Here is a 22,855-nt window from a genome sequence, read left to right as displayed (position 1 = left end):
CTCTGTTTGGGATAAAACAGCGCTTATTTCCAAGGCAACAAATTGCAGTATCGCAAACAACAGAGGACCAGGAGATGCCTGCAGGTCGGAAGCTGACAGAATGTCCTTCGTGGAGGCACAGGCAGACTGAGCAACGATGAGGCAGGGCTCTGAGACCTTGCCCAGGGCACTGATTTTTACTGGTGTATTTCTCTATAACCTGACTGAAGGAAAAGCCACAAAAGCTGTAGATGCAAAGGGTCCTTTTGGTACCCAGTGCCTAGATCTAGAAGCAGTTTGGCCAAGTCATAGCAAAGAAATTCCTGGGACAAAACCTCTGTATTCTGCTGCACCTCTACTTGTCACCTCCATGTGACAAGTAATTATATCCAAGCAAGGGATCATAAAGCTGGCTCTGATGGCCTGACATGAAGAAGACAGAGCTGGACAACTATAAAGCCCTGAGAGTCATAACATAAGCATAAGCAGAAAATGGGCTTGAGCAGAAGTGACTGAGGTGAATAAAAGTTGCAGGAATAAAACTGCAGCAGAAAGAGGAAGCCTTCTTTAGGGGAGGAATGAGGCTGAGCAGGAGGAACAGGAGTGATAGGCATAAACAACACTGATTTGGGTAAGCTGTTGAGTGCTAAAGAGATAACACACTGCAGAAGAGCCCAACCTGTTCTGGGAAAGAAAGAGAAAAAGGAGAGCTGGGCTGTTTCCTGGGGATGGAGCATGTTCTCTGTGGGGAAGATGGACCAGCTAAGCACACGTAAGTTCAATTCATGGGGCTAAAATGTGGGGTGCAATGAAAAGGGGGGAAATAAGGGGGTGAAGAGAGGGAAGACAAACCAAGAAGAAGAAATACGAGTGTGACTTTAATGACAGACAGCAGAAACTGTAATCACAGGAGATATAAGCCACAGGGATTTTGCCAGCTTATGTGTCTGTTTAAAACACAGACTTGGGATCCGAAAGACCTGAGTAAATTGGTCTGTGTACGCCTAGCTGCAGCTTGGGGACGCCTTAAATGCCAAGGATCTTGAGAACTGGTGTGCCTCTCTCCACAGCACCACTGCTGCAACTCCTGAGATGCTCAACCCATGTCCTCCCAGCACTCCTTGGGCTCTCAACCCTAACATCCCATGGTGGGGTCAGGGGAGTCCTGCTCCTATAGAGGCAGGGAGCAGCGCACAGAGCCAAGGAAAGCCACTCAGTGCAGAGGCCAGGAAGAGAAGCAGCAGAAGGGTAGGGAAGCTGCCCTGGAAGGGTGCTGAAGACCTGTAGGTGAGAAGGTCATGCATAGGAATGGACATGGAAGAAAGTGACAAAATGAAACGGAGAAGGGTAAGAACAGAGGTGCCAGAGCTGACCTTCTGAGGCTGCAAAAGCAAACAGAAGAAACCTGAGAAACTGGAGGACAGGAGAGGAAAGTCCATGGCTGCTACTGCCCATGGAGAAGGGAAGACAGCTGGGCAGGGGGAAGGTGCAGCTGCTCACAAGCAACTTTACTGAACGCTTCTCTGAAAAAGTCATTAGTATCAGAGTCTCAGAGTGAGAACAGTTAATGGGTTACAGGAAGGATCCCAAGGCAAAATCAGATGGGGCAGGCAAAAGATTCCATTGTGCAAGTTTTCAGTGGGGCAAACTACAGTTCCTTGATGAGTTTGGCAGTGGGACAAGGGGCAGAGGAAAGAAGCAGAACGCCATCCCTCAAGATGCCTCAGTGATCTGCATGCTCTGGAGTTAACGGGCTGCCAGGACGACCTGTGCGAGCCGGGTCCTCCTGTTGTACAAGCTGGAGTGGACTTTCCAGGAACCAAGGAAAACCACAAACGGCCTTTGTGACATGAACGAAGCATTTGTGGACCAAATGTCTTGGCTCATTCCAATTGATAGCCATCAGTCTGTTCCCTGGAAGGCTGGGGCAGATATATCCCATGTGAGACTGGACTCTCCAGTGCCGCCAATACATAGGAATTGTGAAATCAATTTTAGCCCATGGCAGCAAGAAGGAGTCACTGGCCTCTCATGGGTTTTTCCCATGAGGAGAAATGCAGTACCTCCATTTTAGAGTGGGAAACGTTTCTGTCCTTCCTTTCCCTGCTCAATTCTTCCACACAAACATCTTCCTCTGTGCACTCTGTGACTCCGTGATGGCTTCCTATTACCAGACTCCTGTGAAAAAAGGAAGTCTTCCTTTTGTGCACACTCAGCCCTGTGTCACTGCTGTTTGGATCTATGTTCCAGCAGTCCTGAGGAAATCCAGTGTGGGGTGCAGCTAGATGCTGCATGGTAAGGCAGCACGGCACACAGAGGCAATATACAGATTGCCTTCAGGTGTGTGAGGGGTTAAGTCCACCAAGAAACACTTCTGCTGCTTAAACCAAATTTACTCGATTCCTTCTTTTTTTGTTTTGTTTTTTGTTCAGGAGTTCATGAAAAGGGTGAAAAAAAGGCTGCTATTTGTTTTGCCCCTGCTGGAGCCGTGAAAGGAGCTCTGCAGAGTGGACAGTACAGTCACTGTGGCATCGCAGCAGTGAGGGAGCTGAACTGGGAGCTGTGAGGTGAAGGTCCCTGTTTAACAGCTTTCCGTTTGTTTACCGAAAAAATATTGTTCCATCATAAAAATTCCCAAAATAGTTCAGGTCTTGACAGACTGACTGGCAGCTGCCCAGCTCTGCAGGATCCTGCTAAATGAAAGGAAATACAAAGAGCTAATCTGGTACCCATGGCCCAGCGCTCGCAGCTTGGAAATCCACAGACTCAGGGCTCAGCTGCCCCAGTAGGTGCGGGGTACGGTACAGAGTTCTCTGGTCAAGGGCTGGGCTTACTGATGGCAGCAGCTTTTCCTTGGTTTCCAGGCAGGCTGATGAGGAAGGCAGTGCTTGCTTTGTAATGAATGATCAGCTTCTGCTTTATTTTTATACCAAGTTTGATTTGCCTTTTCCCTTCCACCCAGCTCTATAAAGCTTTCCCTTGACAAGACAGGCTGCCCCACACTAACGGCTGTATCTCTCTGAGGTCTTCAATTCCTAAGAGCTAAGAGTGGCTCTTTTGGGTATATTTTTTTCATCCAGGCATTGTTCTGGCCCACTGCAAGAGCACCCTGGGCCAGCTAATGTACTGGTTGTTGCTGAGAATATTTTAGGATGACAACCTACTGTTGCTGCAGATCACGGTGATCTTATTGCACATGAATGGAAAGTGTCAAACGGCACATGGCAGCCAAGTCAGAGTCATCCTCTCTACGAAGAGCAAAAGGCCACCGTGAAGACCTGCAACCTGCCACGGTGACCAAAGGACCATGCGCACTGTGACTCACAGCACAGAGAAGCAGCAAATCCAGATTAGCTCATGCAGAATTAGCAGCCTCTGTGGAAAGAACCTATCCTCGCCAAATCGCAGATGTCTCCCCAGCTGCAGAATTAACTTCTCCATGGCCTTCACGGCGCCCAGGGCAGGTCTGCTTTAGGGAGGGACAGGGGAAATTTGCACTTCAGATCATTCCCAGAATTGGCCTCATGGGATTCTCCATTCATTCCTTAGACATCCTGGTACACAGCCTCCAAACCAAGCCAGGCTCTAGCCATGGATCTGGTGGAGGGTGCAGGGATGAACATTCCCCAGTGCTTTCCCCCATTAATGGTCTGCAAAGCCAGGCTGGCTGGTGCTACAAGAAGGGTCAGGGTGTGCAGGGCCATTGCAGGCTGTGGTGGTTCCTCTTCCTGTGACAAGATCAGTTTGGCCTCTTGTTGTGGGGCATTTCTGAGCAGTGTCACAGCCAGACATGGGAGCCGCCTCAGTACTGGTGAGCTCAGGGCTACCCAAGCTTGCTTGGGTTAGGTACCCCTGTCACAAAAGGGAGGTGGGGCTGGTGGAAACGGGACAGCTGGTCAGCTCTCAGCCAGGCCACCACCAACCAGTCAAAAGTGATGGGTGACATTGCTAATGGGTTTCATGTGATTTTGAGGTTCTTTTCAAGCTGCATGTGGTGCGCATGATGTTGGCTGGGGCTCCCTTCACCTATCTGTAGCAACAGGGAGAACGGCTGATGACCAGTCTCCACCGGAGGTACACTGTCACTGCAGGCTGCCTCTGTCCCATGATAGGACGCTTTTATTGATCCATTTCCACATACTGAGTTGTCTCCAGGTGAACCATGTGGTTTCTTACAATGGAAAACAGACCCATGGGCACTGGGTATTATTCCTGTCCTGTCAGCCTCAAGGACACAGGAGCTGAGCACTTCACAGCACAAAGAAGAGGAAGAGAGCCTTTTGCTGAGGAAGGGCCCTGGAGGAAGAGGAGGTATGGTTTGCACATCAGGGCAAGCTGGAAGCATCCTCAGAAGCTTCTATAAGCAACACACAGCTTGGAGCTTTCCCATATGAGCCTGGGGAGCAGAGAGCTTCCAAGAGCTTCCAGCTGTGCTCTGCTTGCCCAGGCTGGCCACCACATCCAAGCCAGCACCCACTCCTCACCCTTTCCCCTCTGCATTCAGCTCTTCCAAGCTCTGCAGAAGAGTTCAACAGGTGCACGGCAGGAACATGCTGGGGCTATGTTCACTGGGTGAAGGCAGAAGGACTAGAGGGAGAGGAAGTGTCTCTGAAACGATGCAGCCTATTTTGGGATAACTGTGGACAATGGGCTTGCTGATCTGGTTGTTGAAGTGCCTGATCTTTACAGACTGTTCTCCTTTTGTGCTTGCTTTCCTATAGACTGTGAGAGGACTCCTTGTGCAGCTGTGGATATATTCCAACAAACCTGCTTCAGGATAAAAAGTGACTGCAACCTCCAGCCCCTTTTCTTGTCCTTCTTCCCCACATTTGACCGTGTCTCATATTCACATGGACAAGTGTTTCTGGTCTGATGTTTTTGTGAGGTGGGGCTGATGAAAGGCAGGGCTGGAAGCTCCTCTCCTTCAGCCCTCACAAAGCTCACTGGGGAACAGAAGCTGACCCCCATGGATTGCATTTAGGCACTCTCAACCCTGTAAGGCAACTGCCACCTTCCTTCTGCCCCTGCTGTGATCTCAGGCCCTGAGTCATCCATTTCCTCTTCCACTGGTGGGGCAGGTGATGCACAGGACTGGTACAGTTCTCCCAGTACCCTCAGTCATATTTTCCCTCTTATCTTATGACTGCCACTTAGGACATAATCATTGGCAGACCAAGCAGGCAAGGGCACAAGCCCTTGTGAGAGGGTGTTCCCCTTTCACATTTTAACCCTCCAGGGCTGGCAAACAGCCTACACTAAACAAAACCAAGGCTTCAAGTCTGCAAGGAAAACAAAATTCTGCCATATGGCTCCAGGGTTACCAAAGCAAATTATGGACTCATCATTCACCAAAACCAAAAGCCCCAAAACACTAAAGAGCCCCTGTCTTAATCCCATCTTTTTGAGTAGTGTAGAAATAGGAGATCGCTATTCCAAGAAACAGCAGCTGAGAAACCCATGGGCTTGGGCCCGTAATTTGGGTGTCTGGGGCTCACTTGGGCCCACAGACTCAGTTGCTTCTCTCACCTACAGCCCTGCCTGGTCTGTAGATATGATTGTCCATTTAAGACCCCACTTCAGGCCTCGGCTCGTGTCACAGAACAGCCCCCAACCAAAACATACATTTACCTTTCTGCCTTCTTTGCTTGGAGATCCTTCCACTCCAGACAGTCTGGGAGTGAAATAAAGCTGTGGGGAGTGGTGTCTGGGATCCCACTGCCAGCACATAAAGCACAAACTGACCATTGCTGTACCAGACTCCTTCTCCCTCAAATGAAAAATCACAGAGAAGGGGCACAATTACTGAACTTACCTCTGCTCCAACGTATTGAGTGACTAAAAGCCTAAATAAAGGCTTTAGGGTTCAAGAAGCCAGCAGAACTCCCAGGCGCAGCCTGTCAGCATGAGAAATCCCCCAAGTCCCACCCTGCTCATGGCTTGTGCATTTGGTTGCTATCAGAGAACTCTAACTTGTTATCAAGACGCATTTTACATTATTTGTTATCATTACATAGCAAGTAATCCGATCTCTTATTACTTATTGCTGTTCCAATCTTGCCAGATATGGGACTCCCACCCCCTCCCTGGGGAGACAACAGTTCACTTCTAGGAAGTACTTTCCTGATGCTCAGTCTAAATTTTCTCCTTTGTTAACATAATCTCCATCTCCTCACAGATGTTTGGAGACAACAATGCTTCCCTACCTGAGTCATCTTTTGGCTAAACTGGTTAGCATTATGCTCAATCTATCTTCCCTGTCTATCAACAGCTCCAACTACCCCCAGTTCAGGTCACTATATTTGTTGAACTCTTCAAGGAAGATTCTCACTTTCCTCCTCAGAGAGGAAAATCACACTGACATTTCCCATAGCCATAACACAACACAGACCCTGCCTGACTTGCTCCCCACTGCTATCCTTTGGACGGCACTCCAAACATCAGTGGAAGTTATTGGAAAGTTAATTTCATCCCTTACCTTTCTGTTTCCATCAGAATAGGACCATCCTTGCTACAAACCTGATGCTCAGAAGCATAAACAAATTATCACTCCTTTTTCAGCCCCTCTGCAGACAAGTGTCCATGCTGGAACTGGTGAACCCAGGACATAAGGTTTTGTGAGAACTGTAGGGGAGGGTTGTTATCTGCTTTGTCCCTTCCTCAAATTGCCCATGACATTGGCTCTTTGGAGAGCAGGAGGGTGGGAGCTCCACATTGATCTCATCCATCACAGATGGTGGGAGGGAGACCAGCCCAAGCTCCTGAGCACTAAGGAAGGAGCAAACCAAGACTATGCGTTGGCAATGAGCAACTGGCTAAAAAAGAAAGCTCCCCCTGTCAAAGCAGCTTAATGGGCCCTACTTTCACTCCTTCTCAGTACTACACACCAGCCCTGTCAGTTTGAAGCTCCTGTTGCATGAAGCTCTAGGGAGAAATATTTCACACACATTCTCCACATTTCGTTTTGAGAAAAATCTCCAAGTTAATTGCCTAGTTCAAGCAGTCACTGGCTGACATCATTCTTCACGCTCCCTGTGCTGTGTGGGGTATTGCTCACTTAACTGACATTAACTGGCTCTAGCTTTGGGCTTCTCCTTCCCACCCTCCCAAGGATCCTGTGATAGTGGGTGGATCACGTTAAAAAAGCAGAGCTGACAGCACCTAAGCAATCTCTGCGTGGTATTGCTTCCCACCTCCAGAAAAATCATGCTTTCTTAAGCAGGGTGGGGGATGCACTGTGCTGGCCACAATGAAGGGGGAAAGGACCGCAGTCAAGCAGACCTACAGTGCAGGACCTGGAAGAGGCTCCACTAGGGGCTGGTGGTCATGCAGGACATGGGTTCTATGGAGAGCTGCAGAGAGAGAGAGCAACCACAAAGGAGAAATAGCTTGGGAGAGCTGCTCCAGAGCTTAGTCTGCTTTTTGCGTGCTCTGTGCAGCACTGAAGGCACCACTGCTTGTTTATCTCTCCTGGAAGTGGATTAAGCAGAACTGCAGGATGGTATACAGAGTTCAGTGTCCTCGCAGGGAACTCATGCAGAACAGCCACTGCTCTCACACTTTCTGCTGTCAGCGTTCTCTGCTGCATGTGGTAGAGACATGGCAGAACCAAGGAGAAATTAAAAGAGAAAGAACTGTCTCTTTTGATGTCTGGTGGTGAATGAAAGCCAATTCCAAGCACAGCGATGGGGACGGGAACACAGAGCATTAATTCCTCTCCTTTAGAGGTTGGGAAAGGACTTGTGAATGTTTCCTTTCCTGCATTCTGCCGTTAACAGTTCTGCAGGGTGATATCATCGGGGCCTTTTCCAAACTCAGAGCGTCTCAGACATTACAACACCAGGTTTTGGCTGCCTGTACATATCACCAGCTACACCCACTCCAGCCCCCTCCCTGCAGCACCCCCGGAGGGACCAGTGAAACCTCTTGCTGCCTCTGGACTCTCGAGAGCTTTGCTCAGTATCCCAGCAGTCACAAGCCCCCTGTGAGACCTCATCCCTGGACACTGCACCTACTCTGACCCAACTGCTCTCAAAAGCAGCTCGGACAAAAATAGACTCTGCTTGCCCCAAAGAGTCTAACACTGAGCCACATTGGTTTTAAGCCAAGAGAACAAGCAGCTCATGATGCCAGGCACCTGGAGGCTGATGGGTGGGTTTGGAAGTAGAGGGAGGAAAGAGGAGAGCAGGTGCCTCTGAAGATTATCTCCAAACAGGCCATGGTCAATGCAAAGGTCCATTTCCCTACTACTGTACAGCAACTACTGGGGAAATCAATGGCCCCAGTTTAAAACATGCTCTTGTCAAAGCCACTTGAAAGCTGGAGGAAGGAGAGCTGCTCTCCCTAGTCCCCAGCAGTTATGTGCTCACATTCTGTACTCCAGCAAGTTCACCTCTGTTGCACCCATCTTGCTAGCTGCAGCAAGGGAGAGTTGCAGCTCTCCTCTATGTATGGTGGAGGCTCACATCCAAGCTAGCTCTGCACCAGCATAAGGAGGACGTCTCCACTGACATTAATGAAATCACTCCAGTGTCAAGACAGGCCAAGTGTGAGCAGCATCAGGGTACATCGGTATGTTGGAGATTTGCTACCACAGAGCAGACTATCAGCACAACAGACAAAAACAGTGTGCAAGGGAAGAGGTTTTAGTTTCAATTTGCCCAAGAATCACACACACACAAAAAAAGCAGCAGTTATTTGAAAAATGCCTGAGCTGGGTTCCTCAAAATAGTGGGAGTTTCATGTAGTGCTTACCCCAAGCAGTGTGTTAGCAACACGCTAAGGCAGCCTTCTGTACAGAGCAAAAGCGCCAAAGGCAGAAGGAAAATAAACAAACCAAATGCCTGGGCTGTTCCAGTGGCCAGCCCAGATGTCAGCTTTGCTGTTAATAACACCGATGATCTGACCTGCTTCCCTGCCTGCAGTCATGTCCAGGAAGGTGTGAGGAGCCCTGGAGGTGCAGACAGCATGTGCTTGACGTGTGAGATGGTCCCCCAATGGGTTTGCATGACAGCCTGGCAGCTCTCCTCTACAGATGTGCTCTGTCAGTATAAAACCTCCCAGGGCTGTCAGCCTGCTCCCAGCAGTCTCAGCCACTCCCCTTATGCTTAAGGATCACAAAACTGCAAGGCTTTCTTCTGTTTACTGTAAGGAGATGTTGCCTGGATCCTTTTTGGATGGAAACTCTCTACTACTTTGCTCTCTAGCAACCTTGGTCAAGGTTCCCCAGAGCTTTTTCCAGCCCACCGGACAGTTCAGTTGCTCCAAAACAGAACTGGTTTGATTCAAATCCAGTATTTGATCCAGTGGCTTAGCTACATTCCTGCTAGGATATTGCCTTCAGTATCACCACTCCGCCAGTTTAGCAAGCAATCCACGGATGAGAAAGACAAGACCATGCCAGCGGTTACTGGGTTCACCAAAGCAAACTAACCACAAAGGTCCAGAGCTGGCAGCCATTAGTCAGAAAGAGATCTGCTCCTAAGGCTCTGCTCTGCCATTGCTCGGGTAGCTTTCTGCTGCTATTGTCTCCCCTCTCTCTTCAAAGATTTATTTGGGTACTGACAGGGACACTGCAAGGGCCTTTCTTTCCCTTCTCCATTCTAAAGCACTTTATTTTCTCTCTCTCTCATGCTTTGTGTAAACGAGAGAGCCCATTTCCCTGCAGTGATTAATTCCTTTTGGCCTTTACAAGTCAGAAAGTTCTTCTGTTACTGCTGGTTTTGTCCCTCTCGGATTCAATATGCACCTTGAATCATATAAGATGGCTCCAAGCGCTTCCCTTTGGGAAAATGCGTTAAAATCCAGCCTAAGACCTCAGAGTGGACGCTCAGGGAAGGACACGATGGGTAAGGGTAAGAAAAGGTATATGACACCAGCGTACGGCACTGGCAAAAGCATTACTTCCCTGCTTTAAAAGGGATGTTGACCGCTGGGGAATGAAAGGGGAAGAGAGACTCCAACGGCTGAGAGCTGCACTATTTGCTCCATAGTAAGCTCAGTCTGTTTGGCCTCTCAAACAGAAGAACATGCCTTTATGCCAATGCAATCCCAGGGAGTAAACATGTGGCACACAAAAAGTCTTTAATCTCCTAAGAAAGGAAGAACAGGAACCACAGCCAGATGCCATAACCAGGCAATATCTGATTAGAAATAAACCACTGTGTTTGTAGAGTGTGGCTGATCAACCCATGGACATGGTAGATTCCCTGTCTCCACTCGATTCCGCACTGAGGCTGGTTAACTTCCCACAAGCACTGCTGGCAAGCACATATTATTGGGTGTGGGACAGGGGTAACTACATGAAATGAAGGGGCCAGTCTTATACAAGAGGTGAGGCTGGATGATTGCCTGTCAAACCTGGGGAGCCTGTGAATTACCAGAGCTCTCGTTTTGCCTGTGGCATTTCTGTAAACCTGCCACTGGTGCTGGTTCAGTGCTGGCACGTGTCCTGGAAGCACACCTTCTCCAAGCTGCTCGTTGTTTCAGGTCCGCTGGAGACTGAATTTGCTCCCCTGCCTCTGACAAGAAAGTTTCGGCTTTCCTTGTATAACCTTGCAGAAGTAGGGGCCATGTGCTCCCTATTCAAAGGGAGAGGATGGTGGCTGGTCAAGGTGACCCAAAAATCACAGAGCACACAGAAGACCCAGCAAATCAGCCCCGATGGGAAGTGCTGCAGTGTGGCATAGATGAAGGAGAAACCCCCTGGGTGTGCAATTAATTGCAAGGATCCACTGGCATCAGGAGATCCACTTACAAAACAGAGCTACGGGCCTCCCAGAGTAATGTGCTAGGATACTCCATAAAGCAAAAATTATGGTTCCTACTTGGGTATGAGGTTGTTTATGCCAAAAAACAACCCCAAACATAAGGCTGTGGGTGCATGAACTTTCTGCATAGGCAGTATCCATGGTGAGCTTTACCTGTCACGTAATATCCCCCTACCCTTAGTTGTCCCGTACACCTGAGGCAAGGCGACAGCACATATTGAGCAGGCAGCAAGGACTTCACAACAAAAGAAGCCTTGCCACCTTGGAAATTTGCCCCCCCCCCCGAAGTCCCTCTGGATGGAGCCACCATTTTCAAGCTTCAAACATGGTCAAACAGGAGCTTAGGATAGAGCCAACTGAATATCACAGTGACTGTGTGAAGCTACAGAGGGGTATCTAAATCTTCAATCATGAGCACAGACTGTCTAGATTTCTTTGCAGAATTGAGAAGCACAGGGTGGTCTGGATAAGGATCTTGGAACAGAAGAAAACAGCTGGTGAGCCGATTTCTACATTGGTGTCCTTTGCCTTTGTGTGTCTCTTTTGCACTACCTTAATCCTGGCTTTCTCTTCACACCTCTTCCATTCCCTGCTCTGGATAGTCCTGATGTACGTGTGTGCTGGCTGTGGTACCAATGCACACAACAACACCCCCGACACATATGGGTCACAGCTGGTACAGCCCAGGGTCTGTACCAGCTGTGCTGTCCATGCCTCTCACATGGTGTGGTTCTGAACTGGGCCAGATTCTCCTGTCCCCCTCTAGAGCATCTCAAAATTTGTAGAAATGTAACAATCTCAGAAATTTCTACTCTTCTCTTTGGCTGAAACTGTCCAACCACATTCAAAAGCTGTCGAAAGGGCCCATGGTAAACATAACAATTACATAGGCTTTGTCACCTCAGGAAACCAGCCAGAAACAGCTGAGAGGTCCATACACTACATCCACAGCCCTACAGGTATTTTGCTGCAACAGGACATGGAGAGGAGCTGCCCTATTGTGCAAGGTGTGTTGCTGCCTTTGCAGCGCTCACCTGCACACTGTAACTTCAACAAGAAATAAGCTGCTTGTTAAGCAGCGACCCCAGGTTTGCCTGGTTTTGTTGATGGTGGCTGTCAATCCTCACTGAGATGATTCACGACTCGACACTCTTTTCTGTGCTTCACTTCTGTCTCCCGCCAGAGCGCCCAATATCCCTGGCTGCCAGCCAGGGTGCAGGGTGAGTGTCTCACTTGTTTACAGCAGGGCTGGGGGATGTTTAAACGAGGGTGGTGATGGGAATCTCGGGAATTTCACAGCAGACAGAACTGCAGCTACAATCCTCCCCGCTGCTGACAAGCTGCACTCGGGGCAGCGTATAGAAAACTCTTTATCTAAAGACAAATTCATTGACCAGCTACTTGTGGAAATGAAGGCACTCTCAGGGATCACACTAGTAGCAAAGCAAATTTAAAACCCATAATCACTCACGGCCTGATCTCTGAAAGGCAGGAGTCCAAAGCAACAGGAAAAACTGTGCGTGCAGCTGCATGCTTAGTTGACATACGCAGCTACCGTGATTATCTGCACAAAGAAACGCTTTGACAGGAGAGAAGGATTCTGGCCCAGCTTCTGTGGCAAAAGCCCTTTGGAAAAGCAGGTCCATGCTGAACCATGCAGAGCTGGTGGTGATGGTGTCCGAGTACAACCCCAGCTTTAACACAGCAAAATTCTCCAGTCACTCATTTAGTAAGGAAGCACTACATCTTATTACTAAAGCTGAAAGAATTTGTTTAGATCCATGCTGTGTTTCATTGTGAATGTTTATTTTCTTTCAGCACGTCATTCAGCTTGGACAAGGACACCAAGCTAATTAGTTTCACATTTGTGCATACTTTTAAGCCCTTCTCATTTGCAGGATTTCATGCCTGCAATACCAAGGTTGTAAGCATGATGAGCAAAGGCACTTTATACATTTCCATTCAAGATAACATATTCAGGGTCTCTGAAGGACAGTCTGTTAATGATCATTTTCAAAAAAGCATTTGGACTCCTTACAAGACACTGTCAAGCACAGGAGTTTGGGGAAAGCTGACAAACAATGCACTAACATGCAGGAAGCTCCTTTTTTGCACAGACAGCTCTGTCTGAAAATGCAGGTAAGCACTGGTTCAATGCTGGACTGCTTATTTTCCAGGGATGCAGCACCAAGCACAGGGGGCCTACATCCATCCCTGTCCACAAGTGCCTCACACAGTACCACTTAGGAAAAGACAGACCCTGAAAGGCAAAAAGAGGTGGGCAGCAGTGCACTGTAACTCTGCTGTCTGTGCTTCCAGCACTGGCATCACCACCACCACTGGCAGCAGCAGCGGCACAGCAGCCTGTGTGCTGAACCCTGTGTCACTTTCCAGGGTCTCAGTTTCACCTTGCCAGAGACTTATCATTGCTGGGGAACTCCTGGAGCTGCCACGACACAACACCCTCAAAGTGCCAGCATGGGTTAGGCTTAGCTCAGGTAATTCCACAGGACAACACTGACCTCAGCTGCCTGTTCCTCCCTGGATCCACACCAAGGGGATGTGCTCCCCATACAAGCCAATGTCACCTCTCCTGCCCTCCTGCAATTACCCTGTACCAATTGTATTTTCTCTTCTCTCTGCTTCCTTCCCACATTCTGCCCCAGCTTCCATGTCTTGCCTTCAGTAATTTCTGTTGATGGACAGTCCTGTTACACATCAATCCTGACCTTTTGAAGAGTAAAAGCCCCATACAGCTATATCACAACCAACCAAAGATGCTACATTGCGTAGATGCAAAATCTAGGCACTCTTGTTTCTTTCATTACACACATCACAAGAACTGATCCATGCACTGGCAACAGCCACCTGCCTGCATACCAGCATGCTGGGGGCTACCACTGCGGTTGCTTCATTGCCTGGTGCCACAGCTCGGGCCAGATTACTCACAACTGCAGTAGGGCTGGCAGGTCTTACCAACTGATGGTGCAGCACCAGTGATGGGCTGCATTGGAAGACAAGTCCAGGTAAATCTGTAACAGTTGAGACTGGGTACAAGCTGGAAACGAAGTCTATCCTGAACCTCACAGTGGTGAGAATCTGCTGAAGCCCTAGCAAAAAGGGTCTTGCTGAATCACCTGAAACCCCCTAAATCTTCCTCCTCTGCTGAAGGCTATAATAAAGAAGAACAAAAAGACAGGTTTCCTATAGCAGAGAACAAGAGACAAAATTCCCCCCGAAGAAGTGCAGTATTTTCCATACTGGTGGCTGTCTCATCATGGAAAGACATCTGAGACACTTCATTAGTCACTGCCTGCAGTTTGCCTCCTTAAACATGTCCCCAAAGCAGTAGAGACCACAAATACAATGAGAAAAGAGGACTCTCCTTAAAATGTGGAAATAAAAGTGGCAGTTTAGATGCCAGGCAAATAATTTCTTTGTGTATTCTACAAGCTGAATTCTGACCTCTTCTTCAATGCCATTTCCCTCTACAAATAACTTTTCCAGAACAGGGTCCATATCCAGAACTACACTACTTAAAAAGCCCAGAAGTCATTTTTTCAAACGGGTGTCTTTAATAGTAAGTCCAAATAGTGCAAATAATTGGAAACTGCCAGTTCTCACTGGAGCTTCTCTCCCAAGTCTGGAGATGCACTGATAAAGAAGCCCACATGCTGAAAGCTAGGCTGGGTGCGAACACTCAAAGCCCTGCCAACTGTCTCCCTAAAAGGGACTGCAAGTCTTCACTGGCAGGGTCAACAGAGACCATTGGAGGACCCAGAAGAATGGAGAAAGCAGGAGGGATGGAAGGAAATAACTCTTTGTAACTCAAATTTGTATTTTATTAAAATGATAAGAAGCAGCAAGGTCCAGGACAGACACGTCCCTTTCAAATCTGCCCTAGACCCTAGTCTGCACACACAGCATCAATCCATAAATGAGATAAACCAACATGCCAAGTGAAGTATAGAAATGGCTCAGTATCTTTTCTGAACTCCGAAAAAGGACAAAATCATGATACCAGAGTCTCCCAAGCTCCCCCGCGTTCCACGGTTCTTGTGTATCATGCAATCATCACTTCAAAATCAAGGAATAAAATTGGACTTACCTTCTGGCAAAGACTGCAAGTGGAAGTGCTGCCCTGGGAATCACAGAATCATAGAATTGTTTAGGATGGAAAAGACTTTTAAGATCACCGAGTCCAATCCTTAGCCTAGCACTATCAAGTCCACCACTAAACCATGTCTTTCAAGGGCCACATCTCCATGTCTTTCAAATACCTACAGGGATGGTGACTCAACCACTTCCCTATGCAGCCTGTTCCAATGCTTGACAACTCTTTTGGTGAACAAATTTCTCCCAGTGTCCAATCTAAACCTACCCTGGAGCAACTTGAGGCCATTTCCTCATGTCTTATCGCTTGTTACCTGGGGGAAGAGATAAGCCACCTCCTTGCTCCATCCTCTTTTCAGGTAGTTGTAGACAGTGATAAAGTCTCCCTGTGCCTCCCTTCCTCCAAGATAACCCCAGTTCTCTCAGCCTCATAAGACCTGTGCTCCAGACCCTTCACCAGCTTTCAATGCCCTTCTCTGGACCAGCTCCAGCAGCTGGTCTTTGTTGCAGTGAAGGGTCTGAACACAGGATTTGAGGTGCACCAATCAATTTGAGGGTCACCAGTGCTGAGTACAGGGGGATCACTGTCCTGGCCCTGCTGGCCACACTATTTGTGATACAGGCCAGGATGCTGTTGGCCTTCTTGGCTGCCAGGACACAAGCTGGCTCGTTCAGTCATCAAATCAGCACCCCCAGGTGCTTTTCCACTGTGCAACTTTCCACCCACTCTTCCCCAGCCTGTAGTGTTGCATTGGGTTGTTATGCCCCAAGTGCAGAACCCAGCACTTTGCGTTGCTGAGCCTCAATACCACTGGCCATAGCCCACAGATCCAGCCTGTCCAGATGCCTCTGTAAAGACTTCCTATCCTCCAGCAGATCAACACTCTTGCCCAACTTGGTGTTGTCTGCAAACTTACTGAGGGAAGGGGTCCCCAGAGCCAGCCAGGCCTATCAGAGCAGCCAGATGACTTGGCAAGGCAGAAGCAAGACCCTGGTTTCTACAGCAGATTTCAATTCATTATCCTGGCAGTCAACCCGTGCTCAGCTCTTGCTTGGATGTCCGTCCCTGAGACTGATGCAAGGAGAGTTCCAGCAGGGCCAAGGCGGGCTGCAGAGCACACTGTGGCAAGACTGACAGCAGCCGGCTGCCAGCCTGCCTGTGTCCGGTACGGAGAGTGCAGCTCTGTGCACCGCGGGAGCCGTAGGCCGCGCCCCGGCAACGCAGAGGAGCCTTAACTCCTGGAGCGCTAACGCGAGCCCTGCCGCGCCGCCACGCCGAGCCCCGCGGAGCTGTTGGCCAAACCCAGGTTAGGTCTCCATAGACCGGCACCCGCAGCCGCCCTCGGGCGCGACCCCATGCGCCCTCTACCGGCCGCTGGTTGCAGGTGCCACCGGGGCCGCGGCGATTGCAGCGGTCGCCGCCCGCGACAAGTCCCGACTCCCCTTGATGGTATTTCTGATGCTAAACCGGACTAAAACAGCCCCGTCGCCTGTTTTACACACCACGAGAATAACCGCGTCCTGCAGACGGCACAGAGGGACCTGCGAACGCCTCCACTCACGCCTCTCCAACTTGCCTCGCTTCCCGCAGGCCGGCGATTCTCCTTCTGGCTGTATTCCCCTTTTAGAAGGGCAGCAGCTCCCACTGTGTCAGGACAAAGGCACTGTGTTTGTTCTCGCAGCCACTGCAGGCTCTTAGCTTTTGTCACCAAATCTTCATTGCAGGATATTCATCAAGCACAAAAGCACAAGTGTGACTTGCTAAACCACAGGGCCTGGAGCTCACTTTTAAGCCAAACATCCTACCATTGGAGCAAGCATGTTCATTTTGGTATGACAGCCTTCACCAGCACAAAAGCTTAACCTCTGCTTAGGCATGTACAATGCCCTCAGTTCTCCGCAGCCTCAAGAAAAGATCCAAGGGGCTTCCAAAAAGGAAGCAGATATCTGAAAGAGGGCAAGGGTGATGAACCTGTTTCCTGGTGGGAGAACACCCACTACTTGACCAGTTCCAACTTTCTGGGGTGGTAGGGCCCCACAACATTCCCTGCAGCTGGCAAGCCATGGTAACTGCAGGACAACATGCTGTGATACACATTATCAGCCTCAACACAAAAAGATTTGCCTTTTTCCTCACCCCTCTTCTACAGGCCAGCTAGTAGTTCCCAGATGCAGCTAACAGTGGAGAGTCAGCTATCTGGAAATGACTGGCTGCGGTTTCAGGCTACAATCAATGGCATTCACTGGTAATCCCTCCCTCCTTCCCTCTCTTCATTAATACTCCTCCCTCCAGTTACCAGAAAATACAGCAGTGCTCCCTTCTGCCTGCCCCCTCTCTCTTCCTTCCAGGCTACTCCTTTGGAGAATTGGCTCCACATCTGGATTGTAAAATAATCCAGCTGTTCCTATGACAACGTGCTGGCACTGGACAGAGATGACACCAGCACACAGTGTTGGCTCATCCACTGCCAGCACCCAATTCTGTTTGTTTTGGTTTGGGATGCATTTGTTTTTCTATGCGGGCAGCTCTGCCGAGTACATTTCTGAAGGCCGGAGGGGCAGGAGGAGCCACAATCCCAGAGACGCCAAGAAAGTTGCTGGCTCTGTGATTTACCCTTCTTTTTTTTTTTTCCCCAGCTCCATCTGATGTGAGGATAAAAACCCCTCCAGCAGTCTTGCAGCTGCACCCAACCTTTGCATGACTTGATCCAGAGCCTCAGCTGGAAAGTGCAGTGCAAGACCTTGAGTGTGAGGCTTCCACAGGAGGGAAGAAGGAGGAGGAGAAGCCTTGGGTAGCATCAGCAGGGACTAGAGGGACCATGCAGCCTTTATTTTAACATCTTGCCTGTCAGCAGGATTGCAGTGTAAAGGGAAGCAAAGGAAGAACTTGCCTTTCATGAAACATTAGCCAAACACCTGGCTGCAGTGATCCAGTGTCTTCAGCTTCGGTAGGAGCTAGCCCATGTCCTGAGGGATGTGGGCAGAGGCCATGAGCTGGAGCTGAAGAACCTTATTGTCGGGCTCAGCAAAAGGAGGCAGCTCCTCAGGTACTGCAGCTATTAGACCTCCCCAGCACAGCTCGCTCCTTCTACAGGCATCATCTACACCTTTGTGACTCCAGTGACAGGGTCCCCAAGGGAAGGGCAGTAAAATGTGTTTGTTACTGCCTGTACATTTCACTATCCCTCCATTTTTATTCTGAAGGTCTTGAGAACAGAGTTGAGCTTGTAAGACAGGCAGGACTCTGTAGCTGCATAACTGCCAACAAACTGTTTTCTTTCAAACCCAGGTAATTAACCATCATTACAAGCACAAGACTGCCCATTTTTATTACACAGCTGACTGCAATGACCAGGGCTCCCACTGCTCTGCTTTCAACATGCCGAATGTCAGCAGATGGGGGTGAAGAAAAATGATGCTCAGCAAGAAGAGAAAATCATTAAATTAATTATGCTGGTTTTAAGAGAGACCTCCATGGGCCACTCTCAAGACAAGACACAAATGGCAAATTAACCCAAGCAAGTGCAATGAAGTGAATGTTCCTCAAATACAGGGTTGGTTCTCTATCTGGCATAGCGAGCAGCTGGACACAGCAGACCATCAGGTACAAGGGAAATCAAGAGATCAGATCAGCTTAAACCTATAGAGACTTCTTTGATGATAGCAAGGAAAGAAGAACAACTAGAAGCATGACTGTTTCTGGAAATGCCTTAGAAACCACAGGCCCCAGAAAGCACCATAGCACCTATCACACAGTGGTGAGTTGCGGTTGCACAGACAATTAAAAGCTCAGGACATCAGAAGCTTTACCCTTCTAATGCTGCATCCTCGTGTCACTGCAGCTTCAGGGTGCCTCACCTCCTCAGCTCTCCACAGCCATTTCCAAGCTGCCCTCAGCATCAGTCCCCTCCCACTTTTCAACCATGTAAAAATCCTGGCCATGAGAGATGACAGGAGCAGCAACTGGTCACTGCTGGGTTCAGAAGAGTGCAAGAACTGAAGACAGGCTAACTTTTGTGGACTACTTCCACTGCTGCTGCTTGTAGAGCAGGAGTTTCTACTGTAGTACTTCACACAAAGTCTTATCCGAGTCTTATTCCAAACTACCCTTCTTGCCACACAGGAATTTCTGTTCTGCATTTAAAAGATCAGAAATAGGTATCACAAGCCATATATGCACAGGGCTCTTTTCTTGTTATCTATTTTGCAAGGACGTAAGTAATCTAAGAGCAGTTTTAAGGCACCTTTCAACAGGGCTGTATTTCCCTACCTTTTCGCTTACTTTAGAGATGACCCTCAACTTATACACACAGCAAAATGCTTGAATCCAAGAAGCTCCACAGCCTCCTTTATATCCAAAGAGCCCTTCAGCCCCAGTGCCACCACAGTACCGTCCACTGCCAGCACAGTAATTACAGCAAGACCGTTCTCCAAGGTTGCGGCCTCTGTCAACCATTCAGTATTGAGCTCTCTCACTGGCCCAAGACAGGCTTAGCCCAAGATCTCCCAAGTTTTTCCTGCAGAACACAGTTAAAGCAGTCAAAAACCAGACTTCTCAAAATGAACAAAAGCAAAGCTCTTCCCTTGACTAGCATAGCCTGTGGGAGCCCAAGCTCCTCATGTGCTGTGCTGCAGTCTTCAGCACTCCTCACAACTCCCTGATCGTAATCCTGCAGGTGCTCTCTGACTTTTTACTGTTCCCTAAGGCAAAATCTGATAAGAGGCTGCCATGGCCCCTGGTCTGCATGGTATTTACAGGGAAAGACCATTCTATCCAAAGCTTCATTAGGTAAACTAGACTCAACATCAGCACATGGACATATTTGAGAGGATTAAGAAAAAGATTTCATCAAAAGGTATTTCAGTTATCAGACTGCACAGCAGATATACAGCAAGGCAAAGGACTCTGAGAGCAAGTCTGGCCATGTATCAACAACCTGTCTGTTCCAGGAAAATCTACCTGCCTCCCTGGTCATGCCCCATGAAGCACCCTTGTGAGGCTAACCAGTTGCTGGGAAGCAGATACGTGAGAGCAAAGAGGGCAGCCTAAAAGCAGTTGCAGTGCAGATGGATTAGGGTGGAGGTTTTGTGGGGAGGACAGGCGGGTCTGTCTGGGGCAAGTGGCAAAGCAGGCTGCTGCACTGGCAGTGGGAGCACCAGCTCTTTGGTTCTGACTGAGCCAGTAACTGACTTCAGTGAGGCTCTCAATGACACTTCTCCCGGTAACCTTAAAGCCAAATTAGTGAGATTAGTCACTGTGTACATGAATAATAAGCTGGGCTAGAAACTGGCTGGACCACCAAGCTCAAAGCCGATCAGCGGTACAAAGTCCGAGTGACAACCAGGGGACTCAAGTGGCATCTCTTGAGGTTCAGTACTGGGGCCAGTACTCTGTGATGCATTTTTTAACACCCTGAGTGATATGACAAAGCACACGGCCAGCAAATTCATGCACAATACCAAATCAGGGATAGTGAGTGACATACTTATATAGTGGTAGCATACTGCTGCCACTTAGAGGAATCCCAAGAGGCCAGATATATGGCTGATAGGAACTTCATAAAGTTCAAAAAGAATCAAATGCAAAGTCCCCCACCTGGAAGGGAGTAACTCCATGCAACAGCACAGGGTGCCACCTGGCTGAGAAACCACCCTGCTGAAAAATGGTTCGAATTTGTAAAAAGTTTGGGAAAGCAGTAGGGAAATATCAACACTTCAAAGCATGTCCCAAGATCCCAATTGTTTACTATGAAGCTGTACAAACACTGAACCAAGCTGCCCAGAAATGTTGTAGAACTTCCATTGCCAGCAACATTCAAAATCCAACCGGCCAACACCGAGCAACACGCTCCTGTTTGACTTGCTTTGAGCCGCGGGCTGGAATATCGCACTCTGGGGTCAGAGCATCCTGATTCAATACTCCTCAACTAGAACTATTCGCTTCTGCTTTCCCCCCTGCAGTGCTCAGCTTGCTGAAGACCAGCAGGGAGCAGTGAAAGGCGAGGAATGAAGACTCACCCACCGGACCAGCAGCATTCCTGCGAGGCTGTAAAGCATGCCGGGACCGCCCACGGCTGCAGTTCCGAGTGCCCACCCAGGGTAGCGGGGCAGGAACACGGCCAGCGCCGGGCACTGCTGGGCGCTGCTGCCGGGCGGGGACGGGGCACGACTGGAGGCACAGAGCGGCTGGCGGCGTTTCCTTCGTCCGAGGAGTCAAGTGGAGGGGACACCCGGCGTGCCAGCCCACGAGCCACATCCACAGTAACTCCCGGGATCGGCTCGATACTGTTGCTGCAAGTGTTGCTTGTTGCTTCAAGCGGCTGAGGCTGCAGGGTTCATATTGCCCAACTCTCCTTGTTCTCAGATCTAAACACATGCTTAACAAAACCTGAAATTTCAATTGTTACATAACCACATGACTCGAGGCACTGGGATGATGAAATCCCAACTAGCACCAAGACTCCTCCACTGACACCAGATGTGGAGGGGACCACCAAAACCCAGGAGACACTGTGCCATTTTACCGGACAGCTTTGCTCAGGACTGTGCTCACATCCGTCATGAAACTGAACAGCAAGGCCACAAAGACATTTACATGCTTCAGTCAGTTCCATTAAAAACTATAGCACATTGGTTTCAGTTACAGTTGTTTATCCACAGATAACAAGTAAGGAAAATAAGACATGGGGAAAGAAACCCCAGTGAATGGGTGTCTTGGGACCCCAAAGACCTGGATTTAGAGGTGGCTAAGCCTAAAATTGCTGCCTCAGGGGTCTGGCTCGTGCGTTGATACAACTGGCTGGGGTGGTTTCGGGCATTCCTGGGTTAACACAGCAGTTCCAGGTGAGGCAGAAAGGAATGGGAACACTGGCCTTTGTTGCTGGGCACTCGAGAGCTCTACACAAGCCCTGTTTCTGCACTGGGGACAGGGGAACACACAGCACAAGCTTCCTTCTGTCACCTGGGACAGCCACCAACTCACTACAAACAGCAAAGCATTTCAAACTGCTAGTTAGATCTGTTGGAGCATGTCATGCAGATATTGGGAGATGCTCATACATATACATAGAGATGTTTCATACATCTGGAGTAGTTCCTTACCACAAACCTGTGTGTTACCACTCAGCTGCTTTCACGCACACACCACCTCTACTCTCCCTGTCCCAAAAACTGATTATAGACCAAATGTGTCATGTAGGTTGGAAGGGGTCTCTGGAGGCCACCTAGCCCAGCCCTGCTCAAAGCAGGGCCAGTTAAGAGTAGACTGCCCAGGGCTTCAGCCAGCCAGGTTTTGACAGCCTCCAAGGCTGAAGGTTCCACCACCTCTCTGGCAACCTGCTCCAACCTTTGATCACTTTCATGGGAAAACATGCACACGGTCTGAAGACGGAGCACTCCAAACTGAATTTGAGTAAATCACTGAGGCCATCAATATGCTGTTCCACAGGAGTTTTATACAACTTTGTCAGCTACAGGGTCTGCTTCTTCCATTGCTCTAGTATTAGCATTTGACTGATCCTTCAGTAATTTGTTCAGCGACTCAAACCAGCTGGAACTAACCCCTCCACATAAATATATTTGTTGTGCCACTGTAACTTCTTGAACCATTTCCCTGAGAGGTCAGACAAGTGACTGTGTAGAAGCCAGAAAGGAAATGGAATCACACGGATGGGAGCAGAGAAGGTAGCAGAACCACACACACAGATTAAGGTACCCTGAAACTGTAGTGTGAGTGCCATAATATATCTGGCTATTAAGATGGGATCATGTTCTTCACCTGCTTCATATGGCTCTCCAGTACAGCTAATTAAGTCTGGTAAAGGCTGAGCCTTTCACCTTCAAGGCACTCACCCAGTGGCCTAGCACCAGCACATCAAAAAACAGTCTCCTGAAACATTAAGATAGATCATAGGCAACAATCCTGACCCTCTGGCACAAGAAAACACTCTGCAGTAATGTAATACTCACCTGTGCAAGAGACCCTGTTTTCCAAGGAC

The 22,855-nt window shown here is 49.0% G+C and overlaps 1 protein-coding gene and 1 long non-coding RNA gene across 4 annotated transcripts in view; one reads left to right on the top strand and one right to left on the bottom strand.

Moving 5' to 3' along the window:
* The window catches only part of ACYP1 (acylphosphatase 1), a 428,968-nt gene that overhangs the window by 321,266 nt on the left and 84,847 nt on the right, over nt 1–22,855 (top strand). Inside the window, exon 1 of one of the 2 annotated variants that reach the window (XM_061367453.1) lies at nt 15,143–15,148. The exons of the other annotated variant lie outside the window; for it this stretch is intronic. The gene's annotated coding sequence lies outside the window, so the exon portion shown is untranslated. Of the gene's footprint in view, nt 1–15,142; nt 15,149–22,855 lie in introns of those variants that run through there. 2 annotated transcript variants of the gene reach the window in all.
* LOC133219867 (uncharacterized) overlaps nt 1–22,855 on the bottom strand; it is a 31,005-nt gene that overhangs the window by 3,322 nt on the left and 4,828 nt on the right. The window contains exons 1-2 of one of the 2 annotated variants that reach the window (XR_009727549.1): nt 8,883–10,544; nt 6,455–6,744 (exon numbers count right to left, since the gene is read on the bottom strand). This is a non-coding gene — a long non-coding RNA (uncharacterized LOC133219867). Of the gene's footprint in view, nt 1–6,454; nt 6,745–8,882; nt 10,545–22,855 lie in introns of those variants that run through there. The other variant, XR_009727550.1, reaches the window with a different exon arrangement.

Source organism: Neopsephotus bourkii, unplaced genomic scaffold, assembly GCF_033783945.1.
Source record: "Neopsephotus bourkii isolate Nb327-2 ecotype Australia unplaced genomic scaffold, CSIRO-AGI_Nbou_v1 NB_1376, whole genome shotgun sequence".
Classification (NCBI taxonomy): Eukaryota; Metazoa; Chordata; class Aves; order Psittaciformes; family Psittacidae; genus Neopsephotus; species Neopsephotus bourkii.
Note: the sequence above shows the minus strand (reverse complement) of the source record. Positions and strands in the feature narration are given on the sequence as shown.